Source organism: Chelonia mydas, chromosome 7 (assembly GCF_015237465.2).
Source record: "Chelonia mydas isolate rCheMyd1 chromosome 7, rCheMyd1.pri.v2, whole genome shotgun sequence".
In the NCBI taxonomy this organism is placed as follows: domain Eukaryota; kingdom Metazoa; phylum Chordata; order Testudines; family Cheloniidae; genus Chelonia; species Chelonia mydas.
In genome coordinates this window covers 71,434,375-71,447,628 of record NC_057853.1, presented here as the reverse complement: position 1 = coordinate 71,447,628, position 13,254 = coordinate 71,434,375, and the positions used below count along the sequence as shown (strand labels likewise).

The following is a 13,254-nucleotide window of genomic DNA, read 5'->3' as shown; positions in this document are numbered from 1 at the left end:
TTCAGAGTAACAGCCGTGTTAGTCTGTATTCGCAAAAAGAAAAGGAGTACTTGTGGCACCTTAGAGACTAACCAATTTATTTGAGCATGAGCTTTCGTGAGCTTTTCTTTTTGTTATGTTTCAGAGCACACGTAAGAGAAGATGTGCTATATGTCCATCCACTAATGGGCAAGGAGAAATCTTCTATTGAGAGGAGGAGACCTATACCATCAGTTTCTTCAAAATTTGAGCTTTCATTCAAAACCAAAAACCTGGAAAATTGTAGTTTTATGAAAAAAGAAAAGGAGTACTTGTGGCACCTTAGAGACTAACAAATTTATTTGAGCATAAGCTTTCGTGAGCTACAGCTCACTTCATCGGATGCATTCAGTGGAAAATGCAGGTTGCAGAGGAGTTCACAAACATACACAGGGCATACCCGAGTAGAGTTCTTTCCTAAGTCTACAGACTGCTCCAGTACCACTGCATTGATTATAGCTTTGCCAAACAGCTGTGCAGTTAACAAGACTCTAGACAGTTTGACTGCTATTATTTAGTGCATATATGTAAACAGGTTAGCAGCTTCTTGCCAGACACACATCAATCACTGCTTGATGTCATATGGATGTCTCAGTTTTATTTTTAGATGTCACTTGAGCTGCTTATTCTTCATGAGTAAGAGCCCTCCGAAGATGGAATTAGATGTAAAGGGAAAATTATTTATTTTGTAGTTCTCCAGGTGATGGGTCTTCTCTGTAACTTGAAGTCTTCAAATCATGATTTGACTTCAGTAACTGAGGCAGAGGTTAGGGGGTCTATTACAGGAGTGGGAGGGTGAGGTTCTGTGGCCTGCAATGTGCAGAAAGTCAGACTAGATGACTGGTGCCTGTGCCCTGGATGCCCCTGTGCCGTCCGACCTGAGGGCATCAAGGGCAGAGAGGTCTCTGCTGTCCCTCAGTTTCTTCTGAATTTCTTTGGTGGTGAGACAGCTCCCCTGTCTGATTCTCTGCACACATTATGACTTTGCTACTCTTTTATATAGTTAGGTTAATATAGGTTTTTCAGGGTTTTTTTAATAGTGGTAGGCGTGACACGCACCCCAAGTTCTTCGCAGTTATATTGTTGTGATCTGATTAAGATATAATTATGATGTATTTTATGCAAGATAAGTCATGCAGGGTGTCGTTGGAGAGGTTGTGATTTGCTGAATGTGATTGTCCTATTTGTATGTGTGTATCTTCTTTGTATCTGAGGTTATGAATATTGACTATGTATCTGTATTTCAGGTATAGTTGCACCTGGGTGGTGCCCACTGGACAGGATGCTTTCAATCTGGATGGTTGGTGGAGAAGGGCCTGTTCAGGGCAGTGGGCCATTGGGAAAAAACAGAGGGCCTTGGGGGGAGGCTTGTCTCCTACCTGGCGAGCCTTCCTGAGAGCACTACAGAAAGCCTCCAAGTGATGGCTGCTGTGACTCTGCAGGAACATGTGATGAGACCACATTTCTCTGGACTCCCATCTTGGGATGTCAGTGTTTTTCCATGGACCAGTCTGGGAACCAAGTTTTGGGAACAAAGGGTTCCCGCCATATACAAAGGCTGTACGGGGCAGGGAGTGACATCATCTGGTGTTCTTCACTCCCCACCCAGGAAGACTCCTGGAAACACCTGAGCAGCAAAGACTGAACTGGGGGAAGTGCTGAACCCAGGCTAAAGGGATTTTTAGCCTGTGAATAAAACCGCTGGCTTTACAGTTTGGAACCCCCAAGTGCAGCTTGCCCCTTAAGAATCTGCAGCCTGCTTGTATAATCTTTTAGGTTGAGAATCTGATATTCATATTCAATCTATTTAGTTTATTAAGTTTAGTTTGCATTTTTGTTTATTTGTTAGGTAATCTGCTTTGATCTGTTGGATATCACTTACAATCACTTAAAATCTGTCCTTTGTGGTTAATAAACTTGTTTTTGCTTTATCTAAACAAGTGAGCTGAAGCCCAACAGTCTCTGAGGAGAGACTTTAACAAGAGTAAAGGGTCTCCTGTGAGATCTTTACCCTCTGTATTGACAGCGCAGAAGGCAGGCGTCTCAGGCTGTCACAACGCCTCAGCCGCGGCTTCCGCAGAGGCAGGACTCTGACCTCCCGTGCCGGGAAGGCATCTGCGGCACCGAGCGCTTGAGTGCTAAAAATAGCCACGGTGCGGACTGCGTGCTCTGCTCCGCTGCCGACAAGAACTTTGGCACCAACCCCCTCCAGGCTAAAAATAGCTGTGGTGCTGATTGCGCGCTCTGCCTCGGTGGCTGGGAAGAACGTTGGCATCAAACCTGCCTCCCGCCCCAGCACCAGCAGTGGACCCCCTGCAGGGCTCCTCCACGTGCCCTGATGCACCAGTGAGGCTTTCAGTTGACAATGCGCTAGAGCACAGTTCAAGCTAAGCACAGCCCAGGAAGCAGGAGCAACAGTTTCTCACTCAAGATGACCTCAGTACCACCTGAGCCTAACTCCCTGCTCCTGGATACACAGGGCTCATTTTTTGAACAGCCTCTCTCCGCACCTGAACTGGCTACCTTTACTGATAGCGAACCTGATGTACAGCAGAAGGCGGAGTTCTCCCCACCTGCTTCTCCTCCTCCACCGGAACCTTTTCCGCCTCAGATCACAACCACCAGTCTTAGTTTCCCTACTTTACCCCTCCATAGACAGCACTGGGTTCTCCTACCCTATGCCTTGGCCTCAGTGGTACCCTTGGCCACATCCTCCTACCACTCACCCTCAGACCTCTTCTACCGAACCACTGCCTCCTTCTGTGCTTCGATCTCCAGCTCCATCCACTTCTAGGGTGCCTGAACCCCTCCTGAGAACATGAGCTGTGGACCATATCCTAACTCACCTACCCTTGGCTCTCCATCAGCTCCAGACGGAGCCCTCTTCCCTCTGCCTCCACAGAACATGGACGACTGTAAACAATTTCAAGAACTTTTCAAGAGGGTGACACTCAGTCAAGACATCCCTTTAGAAGAGGTTCAGGAAACACAACACAGGCTCCTCAGAATCCTTCAACCCTCTGTGCCCTCAAAGATCACGCTCCCCAAAAATGAGGCACTCTTGGAGCCAGCTGACACACTCTGGCAAACTCCAGCTTCTTTATTTCCAACTTGCAAAAGGCTGAACGTAAATACTATGTTCCTGCTAAGGATGCTGATTTCCTATTTTCTCATCCACAACTGAACTCTCTTGTCATAGATGTAGTTGCACAACGGACGCAATATCGGCCCACTCTGCAATACAAGGACCTTAAATGCCTTGACGTCTTCGGTCGCAAGGTTTACACATCCTCCACTCTACAATAAACTTTTCGAATTTGCCTCCTACATTCCAGAGGATATGAGAGCAGACTTTAAATCAATCCTGGTTGAGGGCCAATTAATTTCCAGAACGGCCCTACAAGCAGCTCTGCTACTGCAACTACTGTGGTTATGTGCAGATCTTCATGGCTCTCTGCATCTGGCATCCCTGAAGATCTGAAGACCAAAGTAGAGGACCTGCCCTTTGATAAGGATAAACTTTTCTCCAAAAAACCTGATGAACTCCTCCACACCATGAAAGATTCTAGAGCAACACTGCGCACCCTGGGCATTCACCCATCTTTTCCCAGGAGACAACAGTACCAACCTACCAAAGACCACACACACAACAGCATTATCAGCCTCAACCCAAATCATACGACATTACTAGGAGTCGCACTACACCACCCCCTTAGCACAGACAAAATCAAGCTCAAGCAGCCACCTCCCACCCACTGGGGAATAAACAACAATTTTGAAATATTGGTCAAGGGTCTGCAGGACACCCCCTTGAATCCACCGCCTACTTGCCCGTTTGGCCATCGCCTCCAGAGTTTCCAACATGCCTGGCAGTGGATTACACAGGACCACTGGGACTTTGAAAGAGTTCAGTCCGGTTACTCTATCCCCTTTATATCCTACCCTTCCCCCTTTCCTGTCCCTTTTCAGGGACCCCTCTCACGAGCACTTACTTCGCGTAGAAGTGGCTCACCTTCTACAGTTAGGCGCAGTGGAAACTGCCGACACAACATCAAGGGAAAGGGTTCTACTCCTATTACTTTCTGATTCAGAAAAAGACCAGGGGATGGAGGCATATACTGGACCTATGCCGACTGAACAAATTCATGAGGATACAAAAATTCAAGATGATCACACTGGGCACAGTAATTCCTGCACTGGATCAAGGGGACAGGTTCACAGCCCTCTACCTACAGAATGCTTATTTTCATATACCAATTCATCCAGTTCACAATCGGTCACGACCATTTTCAATACAGAGTTCTTCCTTTTGGACTCTCCACAGCACTGAGAGTCTTTTCCAAGACTCTAGCCGTGGTCGTGGTTCACCTCCACAGACATGGAATCACGCTTTTTCCCTGCCTGGACGATTGCCTCATCAAGGGCAACTTCTATGGCGAGACACTTCAAGCTACCCATTTTGCCATCTCCCTCTTTCACAGCCTAGGCCTCCAAATAAACTTCCAGAAATCCACCCTGACACCTACACAACAGATCGAGTTAATTGGAGCTCATCTGGACTCAATCTGAAGCAGAGCCTCACTCCCAAATCACTGATTCCTCACTATCACAGCTGATATGCACGCTCTCTATTGGTCCCAGGACATAGGCAAGAATCTGCCTACAGCTCCTTGGTTACATGGCAGCCACCACCTTTGTGGTCCAGCATGCCAGGCTATACATAAGATGTCTTCAGGGCTGGCTCAACTCCAACTTCAAAGCCAACAGACACACCTTAGGGATTCTGCTAACTCCTCCTCCCAGTGTTCTAGCTTCCCTACACTGGTGGACAAGACCAGAAAATCTCTGCATGGGCGTTCCCTTCCAGCAACGATCCCCAACGCTCATGCTCACCACAGACTCCTAATCGGCTGGGGAGTGCATCTAGGAGGACACAGGGTACAAGGCCAGTGGTCCGCATCAGAGACACGCCTACACATAAATCTCTTAGAGCTCAGAGCAGCGCGACGGGCGTGCCTTCACTTTCTTCCCCTCATAAAGAACAAATCTTTTCAGGTCTTAACAGACAACATAGCATGTATGTTTTACATCAACAGACCAGGGAGAGCCCGATCACATTCCCTATGTGTGGAAGGCATCTGACTATGGAATTGGTGCACACAACATCAAATACAAATCATTGCCTCATACCTACCTGGCTGCCACAATACTACTGCCGATGCACTCAGCAGGCACTTCTTGACAGAACGCAAATGGGAACTGCACCCCGCAGTACTTCAACAGCTCTTCTCCCTCTAGGGCAACCCGTCAATAGACCTCTTTGCGACAACCCAGAATTGAAAATGTTGCCTGTTTTGCTCCAGACTGGGACTCAGGACTGCATCCCTAGGAGACGTGTTCCTCATCCCATGGAACAACTCTCTCCTGTATGCCTTCCCACCAATCCCTCTACTACACAGGGTTCTTCGGAAGATCATAGACAGTAATGCGCGGGTCATACTTATTGCCCCGGCTTGGCCCAAACAGTCGTAGTATCCTTACCTACTCCGCATGTCCTCCCATCATCCATGGACTCTCCCACCATAAAACGATTTCTCACGGGCCTACAAAATCTCTACCCTGAAATTTACCCAATGGCAACTACATGGAATCTTAACCTCGTTCTTCACGGTCTCATGAAACCCCTCCACTCGAGCCCTTGGCTACCTTGTCTCTTCTTCATATGTCCATGAAGGTAGGTTTCTTAATTGCGATAACATCAGCAAGGAGAGTTGGTGAAATAAGCGCCCTGATGGCCTATCCTCCCTACACAACCTTCTCCAAAGACAAAGTCACTCTGAGACCACATCCTAAATTTCTCCCTAAGGTGGTATTCACCTTCTACCTTAACCAACCAATATACGTACCTATTTTCATCTAAACCTCACGAGACTCTGCAAGAGGCAACCCTGCGTACTCTCTATGTCAGGCAAGCAATTGCCTTTTATTTAAACAGGACTAAGCCATTCCGTAAATCCCCACGACTCTTTGTCTCCATTACCGAAAGATCGAAAGGTGTGGCTATGTCTAAGCAACGTCTGTCCAAGTGGATCTCTAACTGCATCAGATCCTGTTACAGTACTCACTATATTCAACCGCCCAAAGGCATTAGAACTCATTCCACTCGAGCTATGTCGACATCCATTGCCTTTCTACATAACGTACCCTTTCCTGACATCTCTAAAGCGGCTACATGGTCCTCTGAACATGTTTGCCAAACACTCTGCTATCACGCAAGATACCACAGCAGACACCATAGTAGGCCATACGGTACTGTCTACAGTACTCACTGCCGCATCTTCAAAGTCCCACCGAGCATGGTGGGTACTGCTACACGTTCACCTAGAGTGGAGCACCCACAGGGACAGCACTCGAAGAAGAGGAAGAGAAAGTTATTCACCTTGTAGTAACTGAAGTTCTTCGAGATGTGTCCCCCTGTGGGTGTTCCACTCCCCACTCTCCTCCCCTCTACTTTGGAGTACTAGTATTCTATACCCCAGTGCTCTGTTCCCCATCGCCCCCAGCCTGGACCCATGGGCTCCCCACCCCCGCTCACTCACATGTCACTTCACATGGAGAGAGAGTTTCTCTCCTGGCCCCGAGGGGCCCTGCCTCTGCCAGAGACTGAAGGGTGCGGGCAGGGAGGGTCAGAGAGATTCAGGTTCGCTCCACCAGTGATGGTCTGCACTGCTCTGGGCTCCTTGGGGGCGGGGTGGGGGGGTGGAGCCGGACTCCTCAGCCAAGCGGCTGAGGAGTGAATGGGTGGAGGGGAGGGGCCAGCAGGGCGGGATCTGGGAGAAGCCTGCTGGCCCAGCGCTGGGGAGGGGACAGAGAAGAGGAGTCTGCGCTGCAGCCAAGTGAAGTCCCGCCACAGCCACCGAGGGGAAGCCCTGAGCCCCTTGTGGCGGCGCCCCCCTAGACTAGGGAATCCAGGAGTTGCCACTATAAAAATAAACCCATGGGTTCTTGGGGAGAGAGAATCTTTTGACCACTGCAGATTTCAGCTTACAGTGCTGTTTAAAGCAAGGAAACCCCAAAGAGGAAGTTGTTGATGTGATTGTTAAAGACAGACATCCTTTTTTGCACATTAACTATTTCCTGTATGGTTTAATTAGAATAGTTTTATTACCAAAGAAGTGGAACCCTAGTTCCACAATTTCACAGTGCAGAGACTGAAGATTTTAGAAAAGGTGCTGTCATATTTTGTCACTCATTCTCCCATTGTTATAAAAATGTGCCCTCTGCTGAAATTTTGCACAGAAGAACATCATTCTCTTTTTATTCGCCTCTTTAAAAAATTAAGTTTGGCTATTTAAATTTTAAAACAAAATTTAAAAAATAAGTTGAAAGTTTAACTCTTACCTGCTGATCCTTGCTCCAAAAGAACAGGGCAGCTATCCATATGAATGTCTTCAGAGATCACATGCCTGGTACTTGAGATGTCACTGGAAGGGGGATGTTATGCTAAATTTGTCAGACTTGAGAAAGCAGTGAAGTAATTAAGACACTTTTTTACACTCCAAGAAGCTGAAGATGTTTTAAAAAGGGAACGTGCTGACATATAAGCACGTTACCTAGAGCAAAATCCACATAACAGTGTATGTTAAATCATTGCTGTCCTCAACCTTGGTATTAGGTAGAAAACTGGTAGATTTCAGTTTTGTTGTAGCAGATGCTTTTCAGAATCTGTGTTTCAACATACAAAAATAATCTTTAAATGAAAGTAACTTCATAAAAAATTCAGTCTAGCTGTTGTTCACAGGGAAGGTCCACAGACTCATTACAATGGGTCTGACTTCTTCTTGCAGTTCTTTGAAGGCAGAAACCAAACCTGTCAATCAAGATTGGCAGAGTGTGGCCTCTCTGAAGACCCAGTCAGCCAGTAGGAACTGGCCTGTGAAACTGCAGGAAGGTTTTCCTGACCATTATTCCTGTTCAGAGCAACAGGAGAGAAAAAATTAAAAACAACCAGAAAAGGATCCTTTTTATTCTTAGTAGTTAGATTATTAGATTCTAAGCGTTTGTCTACAATTGACCAGCATAGCTATATCAGAATAATGATTCTACCATAGTTATACTGGTAAAACTCCCTGTGTGGATACACTGTTCTGAAATAAAGATGATTTGGCCAAACCAGCTGTTTAAACTGTGTAAGCCTGAATCTTTTATAAACTATAATTTAAGACTGATGTGCTGACATAGTTTCTGCTGCTTCTTCTTTGACTATCGGGAATAAAGGGTATCCTGAAAGTTTCTTAGGCATTTTATGTTGAGTTCCCCTCTACACAACATCTTGCCTTGTCAATTTTTTCTGTCTTGTAATTAGATCAGACACAGCTGTGTAGCAGGTGTTTAGTATGGTGTCATTGATTCCTTTCAAAGACATATTTGATGCTAAAGTTCCTTTGGATCAGAAATAGTTATTTCTGTGCCATACCACTCTCTTGTTAGGTGAATCGTTCTTCCTTGCCAGAAAGTTCACGTTTGCATACTTCCCAAAGCCCAGGTCCCAGAATACACATTACTAAACTGTGATATTTTTCTCTCAGTTAGGATGCATACAGCCAAGCTTTGAACTTCCCATATCTCTATAGACAGTAAAATAAATAAATGGAAAGTCATGCTGAATTATGAACTTTATGAAATCATAAATATGGAATGAAGTTGGTTTGTATGAGCTGTTACATTAAACATGCCATTTAAAAAAGTCAAATTGTTTACCAGCTATACATTGGTAAGCAACTCTTTGCAAAGAGATGTACCTTTAAAGGAGTATTTTGGAGGTCTTCTGGACCCTCCATAGTAGCTATTGAAACTGAAGCTCAGTTTCTTTTCTAAGCCTGATTTACAACTAATTTTTCTTCTCCTCCCCCTAACTTCACCAAAATCAAACTATTCCACTTCTCATTTTGCATGCCACATTTTTCCCATAGTAAAAATTTCTCTGGAAGTTGGGGGGGGGGGGGGGGGTTTACAAATTGCTTTCGAGATACAGTCTTCCAGAATTCTCACTTCTGGGTCTTACCTAACTGGCAGAACTACCACAGCTGTTAAAGAATGTTGTCCCCTAAGGCTGCGGTAGCACGATAGGGCAAAAGGAAGGTCCCCTATCGTGGTGTGGTACTGTGTCCACACAGTATAAATGCTGCCGTCTGATCAGTCCAGTCATTTCCTTCTTGGTAGTGGAGAGTGAAAGAACCCCCTTTCACAGAGCTTCTTCATTACTGCAGCACTACTTGTAGTAATGCCTTTACGGGAGGAAAACTGACTGCGCAACAGCTTCAACCCACTTACATGTGGCAGAACTTTGTTGATTACGACAGATGCAGGGTGAATTTGATTTAAATCACTAGTCAGGAAGACTCTATTTAATCATGGATTTCTACATAAAAGTGCTTTCTTGTTGGTTGTTTTAACCTTAATAGGTATTCTTCACAACTCAGAAATAGATGTAGGTTTCATTTTTAGAAGGTACACACTATACATTTTAAAGTGACTTATTTTGAAAACTTTTCAGGTTAGTTTTACTGCTATATCAAAAAATGAATGATTGTTTGGTTATTTCATTACCAAAGGTAATTGAAGCAGATATTTACGAAGTCATTGGGAGGTGAACTATCTCCAATTCAACAGGTTAATCATTAATATTTGGAGGATTTTCTTGCCCTGCTGTATTAGGAGAACATTACCAGACAGACATTTAAATTGTTTTATTTAACTAAAGCAACAATGTTAGGTATTCTGGATTTTTTTCTTCAACAGCAAACATACAATATTTTAACAAAATAAGCATATGAATTTTTGAATTTATTTAAACATTCAAGTTTTTTAAAATCAGGTTTGTTTTTATTAAAATTGTTTTTAACTAAAATAGTTAAATGAAATATTTTAGCTCTGTTCCGCCCCCAACAATCTTCTATTCATTGAACTTTCTGAAATTTTGCACTTTTAGAGAGCAGTAAGGGATTGACTCTGTGTACGCAAATTTGCAGAGGGACAATCGGGTTGAAGTCTGTTACTTTTCACCTCTATATATTTATTTATTTATTTTAAAACATTGTTGCTGTTAACAAGCATGTTATCTCTGGAGACACAAATCCACAGTCTGAGAACTGCAAAACTAAGCATCTCTGATGATCTCTTCTAGACTGAGCACTGTGTCCCATTGGGTAGTGTGACAAGGTTCCTCCTCTGTCTTGGTGGGTCCTGCACTTATTGGAGGATTTGCTTGCCTCAGGCAGCCCTCCGTTTGGCCACTCTTGCTAGTGGTTCAAACCTGCCGTCCACTCAGCTAATCTCATCACTGGCCAGCATGGGGGAAAAGGAGAACAATCCCCGCAGTCTCTGTGTCCCACCTTCTGGTGTTTCTCACAGACCAGGTCAACTCCTCCTGTGTCCGATCAGGAGTTGAGGGGATGAAAGGGGAACCCGGGCCCACCCTCTATACCAAGTTCCAGCCCAGGGCCCTGTGGATAGCAGCTGTCCACAATGTTCCCTGTATCAGCTGTGTGACAGCTACAACTCCCTGGGCTACTTCCCCATTGCCTTCCCCCCAGCACCTTCTTTATCCTCACTGCAGGATCTTCCTCCTGAAGCCTGATCACGCTTGAACTCTTCACTCCTCCAGCAGCACGCCTTCTCACTCCCTGCTCCTGGCGCGCCCCCCTGCTAACTGATGGGAGGTCCTCTTTAAACCAGGTGTCCTGATTAGCCTGCCTGCCATAATTGAATCTAGAAAGTTCTTAATTGGCTCCAGGTGTTTTGATTAGCTTGCCTGTCTTAATTGGTTCTGGCAGGTTCCTGATTTCTCTAGGGCAGCCCCTGCTCTGGTCACTCAGGCAACAGAAAACTGTTCATCCAGTGGCCAATATATTTGCCTTCTACCAGACTCTTGTATCCCACTGGTCTGGGTCTGTCACAGTAGATAGAAAGATTAACCTAAATAATCTATACAGAAGCCCCTGGAACCCCATAAAATTGGGTCCCTAATCCATGAACTATTGGAACTCATTAACAAAACTTTTCTTAAACATTACATGAATATATTGTCTCATACTATGGAATCAGAATTTATAATCCGTATTCCATGATGAGAAATCTTTGAGCTATAATGTATCTTAATTAACACTATCTTTACGTAGGTTTTTTCCTCAAAAAGCATTTTATAAAAAAAAATTGGATTTAAATAAAAAAATCCAATTTTTTTTTAAATCATTGATTTTTATCCACCCAGGTTTTCAAATAATACCTCACAAGGCATAACTTGTACAAAATTTATCATATGATACAGTGTGTGACAACAGGATTTGGTGGTGATGGGGACCTCAACTACACAGACATCTTTTGGGAAAATAATACAGCAGGGCACAGATTATCCAACAAGTTCTTGGAATGCATTGGTGCATTTTTTTTAATTTCAGAAGGTGGGGAAGGCAACTGAGGAGAGGCTCTTCTAATTTGATTTTGACAAATAGGGAGGAACTGGTTGAGAATTTGAAAGTGGAAGGCAGCTTAGATGAAAGTGATCATGAAATGATAAGAGTTCATGATTGTAAGGAATGGTAGGATGGACAACTGCACAATATAGGTAATGGATTTCAAGAAGGCAGACTTTAGCAAACTCAGGGAGTTGGTAGGTAAGATCCCATGGGGAGCAAGTCTACGGTGACAAAAAGGTTCAAGAGAGTTGGCAGTTTTTCAAAGAGACATTATTAAGTGCACAAGAGCAAACTATTTCAGTGCATAGGGAAGGTAGGAAGTATGGCAAGAGAGCACACTGGCTTAACCAGTAGATCTTCAATGATCTGAAACTCAAAAAGGAGTCCTACAAAAAGTGGAAACTATATTCATCCTTTGTAATTTGACCTAAACAACCACAAACATGTAGGGACAAAATTAGAAAGGCCAAGGCACAAAACAAGATTAAACTAGCGAAAGAGATAAAAGGCAACAAGAAAACATTCTGCAGATACATTAGAAGCATAAGGAAGACCCAAGAACAGGGTAGGCCTGTTACTGAATGAAAGAGGGAAAGACAATAACAGAAATGTGGAAATGGCAGAAATGCTAAATGACTTTATTTCAGTTCTTACCAAATAGTTTAATAGCGATTGGATGTCTAACATAGTGAACACCAGTGAAAATGAAGTAGTATCTGAGGCTCAAATAGGTAAAGAACAAGTTAAAAATTACTTAAATAAGATAGATGTCTTTAAATCACCAGGGCCTGATTAAATACATCCTAGAATACTCAAGGAGCTGACTGAGGAGATATTTGAGCCATTAGTGATTATTTTTGAGAAGTCATGGAAGATGGGAGAGCTTCCAGAGGACTGGAGCAGAGCAAATATAGTGCCAATCTGTAAGAAGGGGAATAAGGACAACCTGGGAAATTAGAAACCAGTCAGCTTAACTTCAGTACCCGGAAAGATAATGGAGCAAATTATCAAGGTATCAGTTTGTAAACATCTGGAAGATAAGGTGATAAGTAAGAGTCAGCATGGATTTGTCAAGAACAAATTGTGTCAAACCAACTTAATAGCTTTCTTTGGCAGAGTAACAAGCCTTGTGGATGGGGGGAAGTGGTAGATGTGGTATATCTTGACTGTAGTAATGCTTTTGATGCTGTCTCATATGACCTCATAAACAAACTAGGGAAATACAACCTAGATGGAGCTACTGTAAGGTGGGTGCATAACTGGTTGGAAAACCGTTCCCAGAGAGTTATCAGTGGGTTCACAGTCAAGCTGGAAGGGCAGATCGAGTGGGGTCCCACAGGGATTTTGGGCCTGGTCTGGTTCCGTTCAAGAACTTTCATCAATGATTTAGATAATGTCATAAAGAGTATTCTGATAAAGTGTGTGGACAATACCAAGCTGGAAGAGGTTGCAAGTGTGTTGGAGGATAGGATTAAAATTCAAAATGATCTGGAGAAATGGTCTGAAGTAAATAGGAGGCAGATTAATAAGGACAAATGCAAAGCACTCCAGTTAGGAAGGAACTATCAGTTGCACATATACAAAATGGGAAATGACTGCCTAGGAAGGAATATTGCGGAAAAGAATCTGGAGGTTTTAGTGGATCACAAGTTAAAGTATGAGTCAACAGTATAACACTGTTGCAAGAAAAAGTGAACATCATTCTGGGATGTATTAGCAGGATTGTTGTAAGCAAGACATGAGAAGTAATTTTTCTCCT

The 13,254-nt window shown here is 44.0% G+C and overlaps 1 protein-coding gene across 1 annotated transcript in view; it reads left to right on the top strand.

The window, feature by feature from the left end:
• Positions 1-13,254, top strand: part of BMPR1A (bone morphogenetic protein receptor type 1A) — a 183,115-nt gene that overhangs the window by 95,745 nt on the left and 74,116 nt on the right. The gene's annotated exons all lie outside the window — the stretch shown is intronic.